The sequence below is a fragment of the Mobula hypostoma genome, chromosome 30, assembly GCF_963921235.1.
Source record: "Mobula hypostoma chromosome 30, sMobHyp1.1, whole genome shotgun sequence".
NCBI lineage: Eukaryota > Metazoa > Chordata > Chondrichthyes > Myliobatiformes > Myliobatidae > Mobula > Mobula hypostoma.
The window spans coordinates 18,848,388-18,867,016 of record NC_086126.1 but is presented as its reverse complement, the minus strand read 5'-3'; positions in this window follow the sequence as shown (position 1 = coordinate 18,867,016).

Here is an 18,629-nt window from a genome sequence, read left to right as displayed (position 1 = left end):
CACAGATGGCCACCAAAGTTGTCCCTTTATAAATTTCTGAAGCCGTTGAATTCCCAGTTGTCCAACCAGATAAGAGGAGTTTCCCCATTCCAACACTTTGGAACGCACCGCAGAAGGGACAAACAGCCGGTTGAGAGGTCTCCCATCCGGGCCTGGATCTGATTGTTTGGCGACCCTCACATCAGACTGTATTCCCCAGATCACGGAGCAGCGATACACAAGCGAGGAATAATAGGCTCTGGATAGGCATTATCCATAGATCCGTCGAACTGCCGGGACAAAGCGTCGACCTTTGTATTCTTCCTGTCGGGACTATGAGTGAGGATGAGATTGAAACGTGTGAAGAAAGGAGCCCACTGGACTTGACAAGTGTTGAGACTCTTAGCATCCTGAATATAGGAGAGGTTCTTGTGATCTGTCCAGACTAAGAATCGACGATCTACCCCCTCCAGCCAGTTTCGCCATTACTTCAGGGCCTTCTTGACAGCCCTAAGCTCCCCTTTCTCAACACCGTAGTTCCTCCAGGTCACAGTCAAGCAACGGGAGATAAAACACAAGGGTGCAGCCGGCTGTCCGCAGATGAGCGCTGAGAGAGGACAGCTCCAATGCCTCCACTGGATGCATCCACCTCGCCAATGAATGACTGAGATGGGACTGGGCGTCGCAGCAGTGGGACAGTGGTGAAACGTCGCTTTAACTCTGAAAATGTCTGGTCGGCCTCGTCCGTCCAATGGAATCCTGCCGAGGGCTTCTTTGTGAGTGCATTTATTGGAGTCGCAATAGAGACCAAATTCCGAATGAAGCGGCGATATAATTCGCAAACCCCATGAAGCGCCGTACCTGTTTGACTGTGGAGTGTGTGGGCCACACTGCAACTGCCTAAACTTTACTCGGTTCCATTTGAACACTGGCTGGGGTGAGTATGTAGCCCAGAAACGACACCTGGTCTTTATGGCGTGCAAGTTATTTTCAAGAAGCCGTCTGAGTACTCTCCAGACATGCTGCCCGTGCTCCGGATGAGAACAGGAATAGATAAGGATGTCATCTAAATACCCAAACACAAACTGGTTCAACATGTCCCCGAGCACATTGTCAAGCAAGGCCTGGAATACAGCAGGGGCGATGGCCAGACCAAAAGGCATCACTAGGTATTCATGGTGTCATTAGAGGTGTTGAAAGCAGTTTTCCACTCATCCCATTCTCTTATGCGAATCAGATTGTAAGCATTGCACGTATCTATTTTGGAAAATATGGTTGCTCCTTGGAGATGTTCAAACACAGATGCCAGCAGGGGAAGTGTGTAGCGGTTCTTTACAGTGATGTTGTTGAGGAGCAGGACACCGATGCAGGGACGGAGTTTTTTCCATCTTTCGTGCTCACAAAATAAGAAGCCCGCTCTTGCGGGAGAGGTTGACGGACGAGAAAGCACCATGTTCAATGCCTCCTTGATGTATTCCTCCATGGCCACCGTTTCAGGATGAGATAGGACAAGAGCCAGCCCCGGGGAGGTGTAGTACCAGGTAGGAGGTCTATGGCACAATGGTATGTCCGGTGTGGGGGCAGGGTGGTGGTCTTTCTTTTACTGAAAACCTTAAGGAGATTCGCATTCAAGGAGAGGAGAATATGGCGATCACTCCGGTGGTGATGTCTGTTATTTGTCAAGTAGGGTGCCATGCACAATCCTGATTTGATGGAGACGGACGGAGGAACATCTGGTGAAACTTCTGAAATGCCTTCTTCGCTGCTGCTGCTGCTACTCTGTGGTCCGAAATCTCCGGAGGGGAAGGACCCGATTCCTCGGCTTTGCTTGCTGCTCGGCGGCCGGGGAGAGGTCGGAGCGCTCGGCAGCGGATGGTGTTTGGTGCTTTGTGTCGAAGGGCTGATCGGAGGCTCGAAGTTTTCGGATGGACTCAGAGTCCGCTGCGGTCGGTAACTTCTAATGCTGCTGCATCGGCAAGTTTGCGGCGCTTAGAGATTCATGGCATGCAGAGTTTTTCCCTTCTACCGTCTGCGTGAGATGATGAGGCTATCGGGACTTTGAGACTTTTTCTACAGTGCCCATGGTCTGCTGTTTATCAAATTACGGTATTGCTTTGCACTGTTGTAACTATATGTTATCATTATGTGGTTTTGTCAGTTTTAGTCTTTGTTTGTCCTGTGTTTCCTGTGATATCATTCTGGATGAACGTTGTATCATTTTTTAATGTAGGCATTTCTAAATGACAATAAACGAGGACTGAGTGTCCTCATAATCTTTTCTAATCTAATATCGATCCGGAAGCACAGACGGGTCCAGATCCTTAGCTGACACAGGAGAGGATTCATGGAGCGGATGTTGAGCTGGACTCAGACAGGTAGACAGCATGCCCGACTCCACGCTTGGAGTCCCGTCAGAGACCAATCGATGCGTAGGTTATGTGAGGATAACCGGGGGGACCAAGCACCAGTGGCAGTTCAGGTGAATTATCCAGATAGAAAAATATTTCTTCATGGCGCTTGCCTTCCAGCAGCAGTTGGAGGGGTTGGGTGGAAAGGTGGATCTGGCCTTCTCCCAGAAGTCGACGTCCATCACCTTGACGTTGAACTTTTCTCTGAATTCCTGAGTTGGAACTCCCCATCTCTGAGAGAGGGTGATGTCCATAAAATACCCGGCTGCACCAGAGTCTATAAACGCCTGAAGTTCATGGGTCTGTGACCTCAACGGCAAGGAAGCTGCGAGCTTTACAGAATTAAGAGAAGCTGACTGAAGGGAGCACCAACCCGACAGGATTCTCCTAAATCCCCTCCTTACTGGCTGGAGGCTTGGAACATGCCGCCTATCAGTGTCCTGGATCACCACAACAGAGGCCTGAACCTGTTTTCCTGCGCCGCTCTCGTTCTTCCTGAGACAGGCGTATGCGCTCCACTTACATAGGCTCTTTTGTGTCCGTGGGCTGGGTGCCGGTTGGGAAGGGAGCGGAGAGGGGCAGAAAAGGCAGGGATCAGGAAGTTTGAAATATTTTTTCCCTGTGCCTCTCAGTCACCCGGTCGTCAACTCGATTAGCCAGATTAATCAGGTGATCCAGGCCATCCTGCTCGTCCCAGTCGACAATCTCATGCCGGAACCCTGCGTTCAGTCCACGCTGGAAGGCAGCAATGAGAGATCTTACATTCCTACCTGCATCTACTGCAAGGGTTTGATATTTAACTGCATAGGCTCTCACCGTTCCTCTGCCTTGGCGCAGGTCCAGAAGTCGCTGGGGTGCCTCCTGACCCCGTATTGGAAAATTATAAGCCCTCATTAACTCTGCCACAAAAAGGCGAAACGACAAGGCTCCAGTTTATCCTTGCTCCCGTAAAGCGTTGAACAGACTGAGTGGAGGTTCATCAAGAAGATTGACATTGTACGCCACTTTTCGCGCATCGTCATTAAAATGACCGGGCTGTGCTTCGAATGTCAGCTGCATTGGGTAATAAAATTCCTGCAGCCATCAGGATTACCAGAATATCTGCCCGGTGGAATACTCGGCTCCTGTACGGCTGCGAGTGTCTGTGGGGGTCGGAATGCGGGAGTTAGCTCCGGTCCGGGCGCGGGAGCGGAAGCATTAGTAGCAGAGATTGTCGGAGCAGCAGAAAATGATGACCTGTGAGATGTTGGGAGTGGGACTTAGGCAGCCTGAGGTTGCTGAGTTGCGTTGGTGAGAAGCTTACTGGACGCCAGCTGATGCTGGCTGTTCACAGTAACCTCGTGGACGGCGGCCGTGAGTGCGAAAATATCAGAAACCTGATTCCAATTGCCTGTGGTGAGCTGTTGAACAGTTGTGGCGAGGGATGATACCTGTTCCTCCAAGCGAGACTGGGCTTGTCGGCACGACATTATCTGCCTCATTGCCTCCGCAACTTCACTAAGAACAAATTCCGTTGCCTGTAGCTTGTCTCCTACCTGAATAATGAATTTCAAGGCCAAGGTCAGACGCTGTCTCTATGCTGGGTTCATCTTAGTGTGGTCGAGACTTGCTGTTACCAGGTTCGGTAATGGCCCAAGTGCGGAATGAGAGACAATGAAGCGGGTCGATAGTTCACAGACTTCAATGCGAACAGTGTAAAAGGGGAAAGAAAACAATAACCGCTAAGCCAAACAGAGCCGCTAAGGTACACTTTCAGATGGAAAAACGAAGCTGCGGCTAAAAAGAACAACTAAAATAGAATAGAATACCACTAGTCTTCAGAGTTGAATCTACACTCCAACATCACAGGCAAGGCCGAATGCAAAGAGGCAGCAAAGCGTTGCTGTGCTGTGTCCAAGTTTCGACAAGCACTACGATGATAAGTATGAAGTGAAATACTATCACTATGAAATAATAATTAGCTGACATGTGCATATTCACAAGCGCAATTGCCATATCTAATGCGCTGCCGAATCCGTGGATGTGACAATATGCTTCTCAACCTGTCTTTTGCAAATCGAATTTCCCTCTTCACGATAGCTCTCATATTTTCATATAACCTATGGTTAACATAACTACTATTTTTTTTCTGTATTCCTTACTTAACTACCTTTTCATCAATAATATATATCTTCATTCATCCATTTAGTTTATCAATTGTTTCTTCTAAGCTTGGGTATTAACATTTTCCGCACCATGTGATTTACCTCTTTAAATCGACCACATTGTTACTCAATTGACTGAACATCAAGCAGTTCTTTTCAGTTTACCTTTTGAAGTCTTTGCCGCATCCAGACAAATATTGCCTTTCTGAAATTCAATTCAATGACGTTTGTTTTTACTCATATACTCCCCCAAGATGCTTCAAGGCTAGCAATGTTATGATCATTTGTTCCTAAAGTCTCAACAACTTCCGTCCTCAAAATTCTATCCTGTTTGTTACAGGTGATCAGATCCAGACAGGCCTCCCCTCATGTTGGTGTATTAAAATACTGGGTTAAAAACAATATGGTGCATTTTGGTAGTAGAAGTTGAAACAGTAACACAATGCTGAATGAAGCATAACTGCTGCAGAGAAAGGTAAATCATAGGGGTCAAGATCATTAGATGGTAGATTCTGGGACCAATAGTCCGTTATTTTGTTCTAGTCAGTGTGATAAATGTTGACACTAAGCCCCATTGTCAATGCTTTCAAGGTGACTTTCTAATTATTCCTGTGTCTTTGCAACTTTTTTCCGTTAAGTGGGATGGGAGACAGAGCTTATTGGCGCCTTGGGTTAAATTAGGTTAAATCAGTTAAATGCCTCAGCTCCATGAGAAGTTTTGGTTTGGTCACATAGCAGCTGTATGTAGGGGGTAAATGTGGTGTGGTAGAAATTGGTGAGGAATACGGTTACAGTAATTGTGCAGAAGGCATTAGGCCAGGGATGACAAGCCCATTTTAGGTCACGGGCAGGATTGCGCAAAATGAGACTTCATGCGGGCCGGATCAGTTGTGCACGCGCGAACGCACGCGCGCGCGCTCCCACAGCTTTCACTGACTTCGTTTTGTTCAAACAGCTCTCATGTGCCTCAGTCTCTGCTACAACTACAAAGTGCTTCACTTTACGAATGTTCTTTCTTATGAAGAAGATTGCTCAGCAAGAATTATTTTGATGATTGTTATTAAGTTACAGTCGCAGGCTGCAAGAATGTTGTGATGAGAGAGAGAAAGAACGATGCAATATTTGGCTAAGATTGTTTTGGGAGCCACACCCTTTCCATTAATAAACCATTTAAAATCGAAGATTAGCAGACACAAATGTAGACCTAACGAAACAAATTGTAACTGTAGGCTACACAACTACACCTAATTTTTAATAGCCTGCCTATAAAATTCATTTCCAGCAATCAGACTCAGACAATGAGCACAGTTGGCCTCTAATTTTTAAAATAATAGAAGTCAGAAAATGAATGAATCACAATATTATGACACTCAACATTTCATAAGTGCTCTTTTATATCCACCAAAAATGCAAGATCATGAAGCCAGTCTGAGTTATCCAACTCTGCCACCGGCTTCCCTTTCTCGTTCATGAGTAGTCCAATTTCTGCATGTAATTAAAAAAGGTTTCAGCACAACCACTCTGCTCAACCAGCGGACTTCAGTGTCGTAGGGTAGGCCGTGTCCAATATTACTTTCGGACAAAAGAGTGTCAAATTGCCGATGGTTGAGTCCCTTGGCTGTAATAAAATGAACTGTTTTGATTACTACATCCCTGACATTGTCCATTTTCAGGCTGCTGCTGCATGACGCCTCTTGGTGTATAATACAATGAAAATTCCATAATTCCTGATCTGGATTCCCTGTCTGAACTTTCCCTCTGAGTTTCCCAACAACACCTGCCTTTTTCCCCACCATCGACCGTGCACCATCTGTTGCCACGCTGACCCACTCTGTCCAAGGCCTCAACGAGGCTGGAGAAAACGTTGTTTGCCATTGAGGTGTTTGTCATGTACACCATCTCCACAAAATCCTCGGCGACGGTCAAAGATGCATCATAACCACGAATAAATATCCCCAATTGAGCTTAATCGGTCACGTCGGTGCTTTCATCAATTGCAATAGAGAAGGCAATAAATCACTTCACTTTCTCATTTAGTTGCCTGTTCAAATCTCCTGCGAGGTCCCCGATTCTGTCTGCCACAGTATTTCCTGAAAAGCTGATATTACCAAAAGCCTGCCTCTTCACCGGGCACACCAGCTCAGCCGCCGTCAGCATGCGTGCTTTGATGAATTGCCCCAGTGAGTATGGCTTCGACGGAGCAGCTAATTTGCTGGCAATAATATAGCTGGCCTTGTCAGCTCCAGCATGAGTCTCCCGACTTTTGGTGAACACTGATTGCTGTTTATTCAGGGCTGCTTCAAGCTCATTTAACTTTTGCGTTCTGAGTCGTCCTGCGGACTTGTCATATTTTTCTCCGTGTGATGTCTCATAGTGTCGTTTGATATTGTACACACTTGTCACAGCCACTTGTAGCCAGCATAACAAACACGCAGATTTGCCTTTGACCTCACAGAAGCAAAAAACAATCTTTCCAATTATCGTTGAATATCCGACCTTCGATGTCAACTTCTCTTTTCTTGGAAAGCATCTTGAACCACAGCAGCGAACAGTCTCGGCCTTGCCACAAGCGATACTTACCTGAGGAGTCTGTGTGTTTATACTGTGTCTGACGACGTAAGTGGGGCCCCAGAGGTGTTCAGTGCAGGGTGGAAGGTGCTTATGCACAGCGGGTAGTTAACTGCCTCCTGTTGTTTTCCAAGTACACGCAACAAGCTGCCGGCGCAGCAGGCGGCACAGACACTGGTGGGAGAGAGAGCGGCTGCCGTACAGATACAAAATAAATGGTGCTGAATATTTTTTTTTTCAGAAACCCCTTCGCGGGCCGGTAGTTTGACACCCCGGGCTAAAACGTAGACAGTGTGGAGGGGAACATAGCTCTGTGTGTTCAGGGTGTCCTGTAGATATGAACGCTGTGGAGGTGCAGTGTTCTCTTCTGCAAAGGGGCATTTCATAGTCCGAGGCTCTTCAGAAAACACAGACGACGGTACCAATGAGACCTATTAATATCCAGAATGCAGATAGATTTCAGTCAGTGTGTGAAGAGCATGGTTTTATAACAAAGGATTCGTTGATTATTGATTAAGTTTGTTACTTTAATGGCATATGTGGTGAAGGAAACAACAAAGACTAAAGGTAGGACGAAAAGTATTTTGAAAACTGCAGAGAAAACTCTACAGAAAAAAGACAAAATTCGAGATTATTAATGATGTTTACAAGGGGGTAACTGATATTCTGACTTCAAAAAAGGGCTCTTAATGCCTTTTTTAATCCTACAATGGAATGCCAGAAGTTTGTTAGCTAATAGCCGAGAATTGAAGAATTTTTTTGAATACTTAAATAAACAAGATGTTATGTGTGTACTGGAAATCTGGTTGAAATCTGCTCTACGCGTTTATGATGATGTGGTCACTGTGTCCCGGAACGTATGGAGAGTGTATCCATTCCGGGGTCGGGAAAAACAGGACAATTACTGAAGTAAAATCTGAAACTGCCGGAAATATTCCACAGCTCAGGCCGTGTTTGTGGAGGGAGAATCAGGGTTCATGTTTCAGGTCGATGACCTTTCACCCTGAGCTCTGAGCGCGGAGTTGGAGGAAAGAATCTCACTCAGTCTCTGCCGGGTGGCCTGAGCTGGGCGAAGGAATCGGTTTCATTCTCTGCCTCCTTCATATTGAACCGTAGTCCTTAAATCGAGCGTAAGACCGGCCTTTGCTTAAAGTTTAAAGTATTGCAGAGGTGGGTGATGCAAATATTTTAGCGAACATGGGACTCTGTCACTGAGGGTTACACTGAATGGCGCTGAGATACAGAGTCGCTGAGGGGATATCTGAAGAAGCAGAACACCGATCGCGAGATTCTCCCTTCCCGGGATCACTGCAGACCGGACTGTTCCACGTCCCCGATGAACCGATCATTTCAACATCAAACTCCGACTGAACCTCCTTAACACTTTTCTGTTTGATTTGAAAATCCGGTTTGAAATCACATTTAATATGGAAATAACAAAACTACTTCCTCGTCGGGGAAATGAAGCCCCCGTTTTCCGTGACGGGCGGGTATATTAACCAGTGACAAGAAACCAGCGTGAAAGTAAATCTGTCATTCAGATGTCCGAACACACGAGGTCTCACGGGGTCAAATCGATATTTGTTCGGCGACCGCGAAACCGGCGCTTTTCGGACATTTTACATTTCTTCCTCTGCGACCGGAAAGGTCTCGGGAATCCTTTCCGATTCAGTTACTTCTTTGTCGAGCACTGCCCAGAGGACACGCTCCCATTTGTGCCTGATTGTGCCTTGGGATGAAGAGCATTCTCCAACGGGATTTATTGTCAGAGTAATCGATGCAGGGAACGGTTTGGAAAATCGAGAGAGAGCGACGGAAGCTCCTGTGCAAGGTCCTCTCATCTCTTTCCCCAGTCCCGATGAAGGGTCTGGGCCGGAAACGTCGAGTGTATTCTTTTCCGTAGCCTGGCCTGCTGAGTTCCTCCAGCATTTTGTTTGTGTTGTTTATTTTCTCTCTTTTCCAGTTGGGTCAAACGGGCATCCACCGGAAATATCTAAGCTCTTCTTTCTGCAAATGTTGTCTACCCACTGCGTGTTTCCAGCATTTTATGTTTTTATACAAGACACGGCTTTATTCTGCAGAGTATAGATAACATTAAGATACCTCAATGCACAATCAGTTAATCTTTCCAACCAAACAGAAACCTCCGAAAAAGTTAGAAAGGCTAACATATAAAAAAATACATTCCAGCCGAAAACCAGTGGAGTCCTTGCATCTAACAATGATGGGACGGCCTCGTGTTTTAAAGCACACTGACGGAAAATTGTTGTTAGTAGCAGAGGATGGTTTCTATCCATCGACCTCTGGGTTACGGGCCCAGCACGCTTCCGCTGCGCCACTCTGCAATGGGGAAGAAAAACAGAATTGCACTCCCATAAATGATGTGCAAACTCTTGCGTTTGTGTGTGTGTGTGTGTGTGTGTGTGTGTGTCTGTGGGTGTGTGTGTGTGTATCATTCTGTGTGAGTTTGCCTGGGTGTGTGTTTTTTCATATCTGTATATGTCTGGGTCTATGTTTCTATCTGTGTCTGAGTCTGTCTATGTTTGTGTCTGTGTCTGTATATCTCTTTGTCTTGTCTGTGTCTGTACATGTCTGGATTTGTGTCTGTCTGTGTCTGTACATGTCTGGATTTGTGTCTGTCTATGTCTGTACATGTCTGGGTTTGTGTCTGTATGTCTATGTCTGTACATGTCTGCGTTTGTGTCTGTATGTCTATGTCTGTATAATGTCTGCATCCCTGTCTGTGTCTGTTTCTGTCTATGTCTGTGTCAGTTTCTATATATGTTTAGATCTTGTCTGTGTCTGTGCATGTCTGGGTCTGTGTCTGTGTCTGTATATGTCTGGATCACCCTCTGTGTCTGTCCATGTTGCATCAATTCCATTTTTCCCCCTTATTCCGACCCGCTTACCTCACTTCTGTCGTTAATTCTGTCTCCACTTTCGTTTCTTTCTTCCTTACTTTCTGGACCACCCAGTTGTTCTCTCCGTGTCGTTTACGCTTTATCCCACCTTGCACCTCGTTCCCGATATTTACCAGTGAATGTGGTTTCTCTTATTTAATTGTTAACATGGACAACTCATCCATCTTGTGAGGCTTCTTATAAATAACGACATTTTGATCCATACTCGGGAATCACGACGTTCAATCCCGAGGTCCCATTAACTTTGCAATCCTGTCTGATCATTGAATAAATGTTGGAATTCCTTGTTGAACCAGAAGTTCACCTCGTCTCCCTGTGAACTGAACACGCGGATTTAGATACCGAGTTGATTTCCGCATCGCAAGCACGTACTACAAACCACCCCTTCATCGGGATTTAGTTAGACCATAAGACCATAAGACATAGGAGCAGAAATCGGTCATTCAACTCATCGAGTCTGCTCCGCCATTCCATCACGGCTGATCCCGGATCCCACTCAACCCCATACCCTTGCCTCCACCGCAGTCTGCGGCTGATCATTCCACAGATTCGTTACTCTCTGGCTAAAACAAAATCCTCCTCACTTCAGTCTAAAAGGTCGCCCCTCAATTTTGAGACTGTGCCCCCTTGTTCTGGACACCCCCGCCATAGGAATCATCCTCTCCATGTCCACCTTATCTTGGTCCGTCAACATTCAATAGGTTTCAATGAGAATTGTAGTTGTTGCTGTAACGTTCAGAACATCAGGGCCGAGCTTTCGTCCCTTCCCTAAAAGCGGGGGTGTTTATAGAATTCCCCTACCGAAGACTGATACGCAGCAAGGAACCATTCTTAACAATCCCACGTGTTACAGGGTTATCGTGGCGCCTCAACGACGGCAATGAAAGGCCAACGATAGTGCGGGAAATTTCTTCATCTGGGATTTTCCACCCAGTTTTCAAACTTCACAAACAACAATGTGGAAGAGCTGGGTTTGAACCCTGGAGTTCACACTTGCGCTCCTCCACTGAGCCACGTCCCCAGTGTCAAATGAACGATGATATCTTCTGTCTGAGACTCTGATCACAAAAGTTTGACGTTGAAAGATAGAAAATAGGAGTGGGAGTAGGTCATAAGGCTTTTCGAGCCAATTCCGCCATTCATTTCGATCGTGGTCGCTCAGTTTCTCAGTTTCTCTTCCCGATCACTACGCACGCCCCTTGATCCCTTTTGTATCTGAAGATAAGTTTGACCTCTCCTCGATTTATTCTCATTGTGGGGAGCTGCGTCAGGGAGAAAAGGAGAAGTGACTGTCTGACGGGCCCGTACCACTGACCTGCAAAGTTTAAGGAGTTTTAAGTCAAGGAGCAACAACAGGCTTTTAAAATCGGAGTATTAGTTTAAAAGTGCCGAAGTAAAAGCGGATAAATTAAATATTTCACCAAACACAAGATTGCACATTAGTCCTGAATAGAAACAGAACATTTTTGGAAATTCGCATCCACGCCAAATTAAAGAGAAGATATTCAAAACGGAAATCACTTGTCACATTCTTACAGACTGGCACGGAATGATCAATAATTACCCAAATTAACATTGTTCCCTGCAGTCGGGAATGCCGCCAACCTTGTCGTGAGGATGTCAAGTTGTGGATTTATTTATCTTGCACGATGATGTGAACGAAACATCCTGACTCCTTGGTCGGAAAATGACACAAAGAGACTCGGTGAGGTCAACAAATCAGCCACTTGCCATAGAGGACATTGGGGGTCTGGGTCTAGTGTTGTGGCCACCTGCCAGCAGAGGGCAGAGAGGAGCTAGGTCTTGTGTTAGAGCCACCAGCCACTAGAGGGCGCAGTGGAGCTGGGTCTTGTGTTATAGCCACCAGCCACCAGAGGGCAACGAGGAGCTGGGTCCGATGGAACCGCCGCAACATGTATTGGTTGGCAGACAAACGTTAGATATACTGGTGCCAAATGAGAGTTTGTATTGGTTTCATATTCCATGTTCTGTCTATTCATTTCATGGCAAATTGCATGCAAAGAAAAGCAAGTGGTGGTAGTATTCTATTTTATATATGCGGTTATCGCTTTCAGTAAATAAAATAGGAGCACACACAACAGACAACAAAGCTGCAGGATTTCCAGAGACTATGGGTGGCCTCGACCACTGATGTTCCGGCTAACGGCGCAAGGCTCTGATCGATTGCACCACAGAGACATCGATCTTTTAAATCTTTTTATTGAGTAAGTATACAAAAAAGGTAAGCCATATAAACATTAATACAATGTTAAAGTATAATAAAATTCCAAAAGGTATCAATACCAAAAAAAATACTACAAACAATGTAATTTAAACATAAAAAACCAAGATAACATAATAGTATACTAAATTTTATATATATCAATGGAAAAAAAAGAACCCCCCCCAAAAAAAAACCCACCGTGCAACTAACTAAAAGCAAGGCAAAGCAATGGGCTAACTTGAAACCAAACAGAGTTAAACTTAAAATCACGTCCTCAATCCCGACCTCCATTAAAAACAGTGAAAAAAAAACAAGAAGGGTAAATATTACATTAAATGAAAATATCGAATAAAAGGTCCCCAAATCTGTTCAAATTTAAATGAAGAATCATAAAGGTTACTTCTAATTTTCTCCAAATTCAAACATAAAATCGTCTGAGAAAACCAAAAAAAGGTAGTTGGAGCATTAAGCTCTTTCCAATGTTGTAATAATACATCTTTTCGCCATTAAAGTAAGAAATGCAATCATTCTACGGGCTGAAGGGGAGAGATTACTAGAAATTTTAGGTAGTCCAAAGATAGCAGTAATAGGGTGAGGAGAGATATCTATATTTAATACCTTAGAAATAATATTGAAAATATCTCTCGAAAAAGTTTCCAAAGTAGGGCAAGACCAAAACATATGAGTTAAAGAGGCTATCTGCCCCGAACATCTATCACAGAAAGGATTAATATGCGAGTAAAAACGCGCTAACTTATCTTTGGACATATGTGCTCTATGAACCACTTTAAATTGAATTAGGGAATGTTTAGCACAAATAGAGGAAGTATTAACTAATTGTAAAATCTGCCCCCAATCATCCACAGAAATGGTAAGCCGCAATTCCTGTTCCCAATTTACCCTAATCTTATCAAATGGAGCTTTCCTAAGTTTCATAATAATATTATAAATCATAGCCGATGCACCTTTCTGACATGGATTGAGGTTAATTATCGAATCTAAATTATATGTGGGAGGAAGCATTGGAAAGGAAGAAAGTATAGTACTTAGGAAATTTCTAACTTGTAGATATCTAAAAAAATGTATTCTTGATAAGTTATATTTATTAGATAATTGTTCAAAAGACATAAGGGAACCATCTAAAAATAAATCCAAAAACCGTAAAATACCCTTAGTCTTCCAAGTTTGAAAAGCACGATCCGTAAAAGAGGGAGGAAAAAATATGTTACCTAAAATAGGAATCGCTAACCCGAATTGATTAAGATCAAAAAATTTTCTGAATTGAAACCAAATGCGCAAAGCATATTTAACTATCGGGTTAGAGACCTGCTTAAGGCGTTTCGAATCAAAAGGGAGAGAGGAGCCTAAAATAGAGCCAAGTGTATAACCCTGAACAGATTGTAATTCCAATGCTACCCATTTAGGAATAGATAGTATATCCTGGTCAAGTAACCAAAACTTCACATGTCATAGAAACATAGAAACATAGAAAATAGGTGCAGGAGTAGGCCATTCGGCCCTTCGAGCCTGCACCGCCATTTATTATGATCATGGCTTATCATCCAACTCAGAACCCAGCCTTCCCTCCATACCCCCTGACCACTGTAGCCACAAGGGCCATATCTAACTTCCTTTTAAACATAGCTAATGAACTGGCCTCAACAGTTTGCTGTGGCAGAGAATTCCACAGATTCACCACTCTCTGTGTGAAGAAGTTTTTCCTAACCTCGGTCCTAAAAGGCTTCCCCTCTATCCTCAAACTGTGACCCCTCGTTCTAGACCTCCCCAACATCCGGAACAATCTTCCCGCATCTAGCCTGTCCAATCCCTTTAGGATCTTATACGTTTCAATCAGATCCCCCCTCAATCTTCTAAATTCCAACGAGTACAAGCCCAGTTCATCCAGTCTTTCTTCATATGAAAGACCTGCCATCCCAGGAATCAATCTGGTGAACATTCTTTGTACTCCCTCTATGGCAAAGATGTCTTTCCTCAGATTAGGGGACCAAAACTGCACACAATACTCCAGGTGTGGTCTCACCAAGGCCTTGTACAACTGCAGTAGTACCTCCCTGCTCCTGTACTCGAATCCTCTCGCTATAAATGCCAGCATACCGTTCGCCTTTTTCACCGCCTGCTGTACCTGCATGCCCACTTTCAATGACTGGTGTATAATGACACCCAGGTCTCGTTGCACCTCCCCTTTTCCTAATCAGCCACCATTCAGATAATAATCTGTTTTCCTAGTTTTGCCACCTTCACATTTATCCACATTAAATTGCATCTGCCATGAGTTTGCCCACTCACCCAACCTATCCAAGTCACCCTGCATCCTCTTAGCATCCTCCTCACTGCTAACACTGCCACCCAGCTTCGTGTCATCCGCAAAGGTCCCGTCGAATATTAATAGCCCAATAATAGAATCTAAAATTAGGTAATGCTAAACCTCCATCTCTCTTAGCTTTCTGTAAATGTATTTTACCCAGTCTCGGATTCTTATTCTGCCAAATAAATGAAGAAATTTTAGAGTCAACTTTATCAAAGAAAGATTTTGGAACGAAAATTGGTAATGCCTGAAACACATATAAAAATTTTGGCAAAAAAAACATCTTAACTGCATTAATACGACCAATCAAAGTTAAATATAAAGGAAACCATTTAGATGAAAGTTGAGTAATATGGTCTATTAAAGGTAAAAAGTTAATCTTAAATAAATCTTTATATTTACAAGTAATTTTAATCCCAAGATATGAAAAATAATTATTAATCAATTTAAATGGAAATTTATAATATAAGGGAAGATGTTTATTAATCGGAAAAAGTTCACTCTTACTAAGATTTAATTTATAACCTGAGAAAAAACCAAATTGTGCTAATAACTCTAAAACAGCAGGAATGGATTTCTCAGGATTAGAAATATATAAAAGTAAATCATCAGCATAGAGTGATAATTTATGGGACTTTAATCCCCGAGTTATCCCAGTAATATTTGAAGATTCTCGAATGGCAATTGCAAGAGGTTCTAATGCAATATCAAATAATAGGGGACTAAGAGGACAGCCTTGTCGAGTACCACGAAAGAGAGGAAGAAAAGGTGAGTTTAAAGAGTTATTACGAACCGAGGCTACAGGGGAATAATATAACAGTTTAATCCAGGATATAAATTTCAAGCTAAAATTAAACATTTCAAGCACCTTAAATAAATAAGGCCATTCTACTCTATCAAAAGCTTTCTCGGCATCTAAAGAAATAACACACTCAGGAACATTTTGTGAGGGAGTATAAACGATATTTAACAATGTACGAATATTTTAAAAAGAGTAACGACCTTTAATAAAACCCGTTTGGTCTTCCGAAATAATAGAAGGAAGTACTTTTTCTAGTCTATTTGCTAATAACTTAGAAAAAACTTTAGAATCAACATTTAATAAAGATATTGGTCTATAAGATGCAGATTGAGCAGGGTCTTTATCCTTCTTTAGTATTAGAGAAATTGATGCTCTATTAAAAGATTCAGGAAGTTTACCAAGTTTCAAAGAAGCCTCAAAAACCCAACAGAGCCAAGGAATCAATAAAGAAGCAAAACATTTATAAAATTCAACGGTAAACCCATCCGGGCCAGGAGCTTTCCCCAGATTCATAGAAAAAATAACATTCTTAATCTCATCCATTGTAATGGAAGTATCTAATAAAGAAGACATATCCTGTGAAATCTGAGGGAAGTCTAACTTATCTAAAAAATCATTCATATATTTAGAATCTCGAGGAGACTCTGATTGATATAAAGAAGAATAAAAATCACAAAAGGTTTGATTAATCCCCACATGATCCAGTATCAATCGATCATTTTGGTTATAAATCTGATTGATTTGAGATTTAACATAACTAGATTTCAATTGATTAGCCAGCAGCTTGCCAATTTTGTCACTGTGAACATAAAAGTCACTTCTTGTTTTCTTTAATTGGTTTACAATCGAGGACGAGAGTAGTAAACTGTGTTCCATTTGAAGTTCAGTTCTTTGTTTGTATAACTCCTCAGAAGGAGCCATAACATATTTCTTATCAATTTCTTTAATCTTATCCACAATTGCCATCTCCTCCTGCTTCTGTTTCTTCCACAAAGCAGCAGAATACGAAATAATCTGACCCCGAATATAGGCTTTAAAAGTGTCCCAAAGAGTGTTAACCGAAATATCTTCTGTATGGTTAATTGTAAAAAAAAAAGCTCAATCTGTTCATTCATAAAATTAACAAAGTCCGAGTCCTGAAGCAACAGCGAATTAAAACGCCATTGTCTATTATTTGGTATATTGGCCATAATTTTAATAGAAAGCTTAAGTGGAGCATGATCCGAAATGGCTATAGAATCATAATCACATTTAATCACTGAAGGAATAAGACGAGAATCAATGAAAAAATAATCAATTCTTGAATAGGAATGATGAACATGTGAAAAGAAGGAAAAATCTTTTTCCTGAGGATGCAGAAAACGCCAAATGTCCGTCGACCCAGAATCAGAAAGGAAAAAATTAATCAAATTTGCAGATTTATTAGGTAAAGTCCGTAAAGGAGCCGAACGATCCAAAGCTGGAGACAAACAGGTATTAAGATCTCCGCCCCAGATCAATGAAAACTCGTTCAAATTCGGAAACAGATCAAACAATGATTTATAAAATTCCGGACAATCCATATTAGGAGCATAAACATTAACCAAAACTACTTTTTTATTAAATAGTAAACCACTAACCAATAAAAATCTACCATTCGGATCAGAAATAATATCCTGTTGTATAAAAGTAACTGAGGAATCTATAAAAATAGAGACGCCTCGAATCTTAGCATTGGAGTTCGAATGAAATTGTTGGCCCTTCCAGAATTTGAAAAAACGTAGTCTGTCCCCCCTCCGTACATGGGTCTCTTGTAAAAATAAAATTTGTGCTTTAAGTCTCCGGAACACTTTAAAAACTTTTTTCTTTTTAATAGGATGATTAAGACCATTAGTATTCCAGGAGACAAAATTAATAATAGACTCCATAAATCCTAAAGTCAATCCACAACAAGGAGGATTGACGATAGGCGCGACCCACAAACCCGGAGAGGAAACAGAACATACAAAAGATACCGGGAAAAAGGACGCAACCAGTACTTCAATAATGTATATAGCCCAAAGAGAAACAAACTAAAACGTGAAGCCCCTCCCACCACCCGCCGCCCCAAGACCCCAAGGCAAAATCTAAAGCAGACCCGCCAGAAAGAAGCAAGCGCTAAAACTACCCCCATGACTTCCGGTATACGCTCCCTAAAAAAAAGGTATAAATATGAAAAAGATCAGCTAATTGTAAAACAGTAAAAAAGTAAAAAAAAGGTAGCTCGATTAAAATACACGCAGAACAGAACAAAAGCCAGAAAATATATATTTTAAAAAAAACCACAATAAACCTCAAACCCATGAATAAACACCGCAACAAGAAAAAATAAGATTATTGACATAAAGTGGTTATAAAAAGCAAAACAGAATAAAATTTAAAAAAACTACAAAATTTAAGGCCACACAAGAAATACGTAAAATGACAAAAAGGAAGTAACCACCCAGAATCCCCTGGGAAAGGAAAGAAATGACGCAGTTAAAAAGAAAGTTTAGCAACCATATTAAGAAATCAAAAATAAACTTTTCTGCCCAAATAGGGCACGAAAAAGTTAAAACCAACCAATTCACAGCCTCCGATCAACGGAGATAATTTAAAAAAAAAGCAATTAAGATGTTGAAGATGAAAGTTGATCCAGATAACTCTGGGCATCCGATGGAGAATCAAAAAAACGAAGGGCTCCATCTGACATGCGAATCCTTAGACGTGCAGGGTACAGCAGCGCTGGTCTTAAATCCATCTTATAGAATTCCGACATCACGGATCTGTAGCGAACCCATTGGTCCCAGATTGGTTTACTGAAATCTTCCACGAATCGGAACTTAAGATCCGAAAAATCAATGAAACCTTTAGATCAAGCGAATCGAAACAGTCTCTCCTTGTCTTGAAAGTAATGAAAACGTAAGATAACATGCCTAGGTCTATCTGACCTAGACGAGTATGATGGGATTCTGTGAACACGATCCAGTAGCGGTGGTTGGTCAGGAAATACAGTAGGGAATGCATCTTTTAAAAGTTGAGAAAAATACTTCATGGGGTTGTTAGATTCCACAGCTTCCCTCACCCCGATCATTCGTAAATTCTGCCGTCGCATTCTAGATTCCAAGTCAGAGTTTTTAAAAGTCAGAAAGTCAAGTTTCTTCTTCATTACATTAATTGTTTCTTCGATTTTCCCCATCTTAAGCTCACTTTGTTGCGCGAATTTTTGAAGATCAGATATAGCCGACTGATGTTCCGCA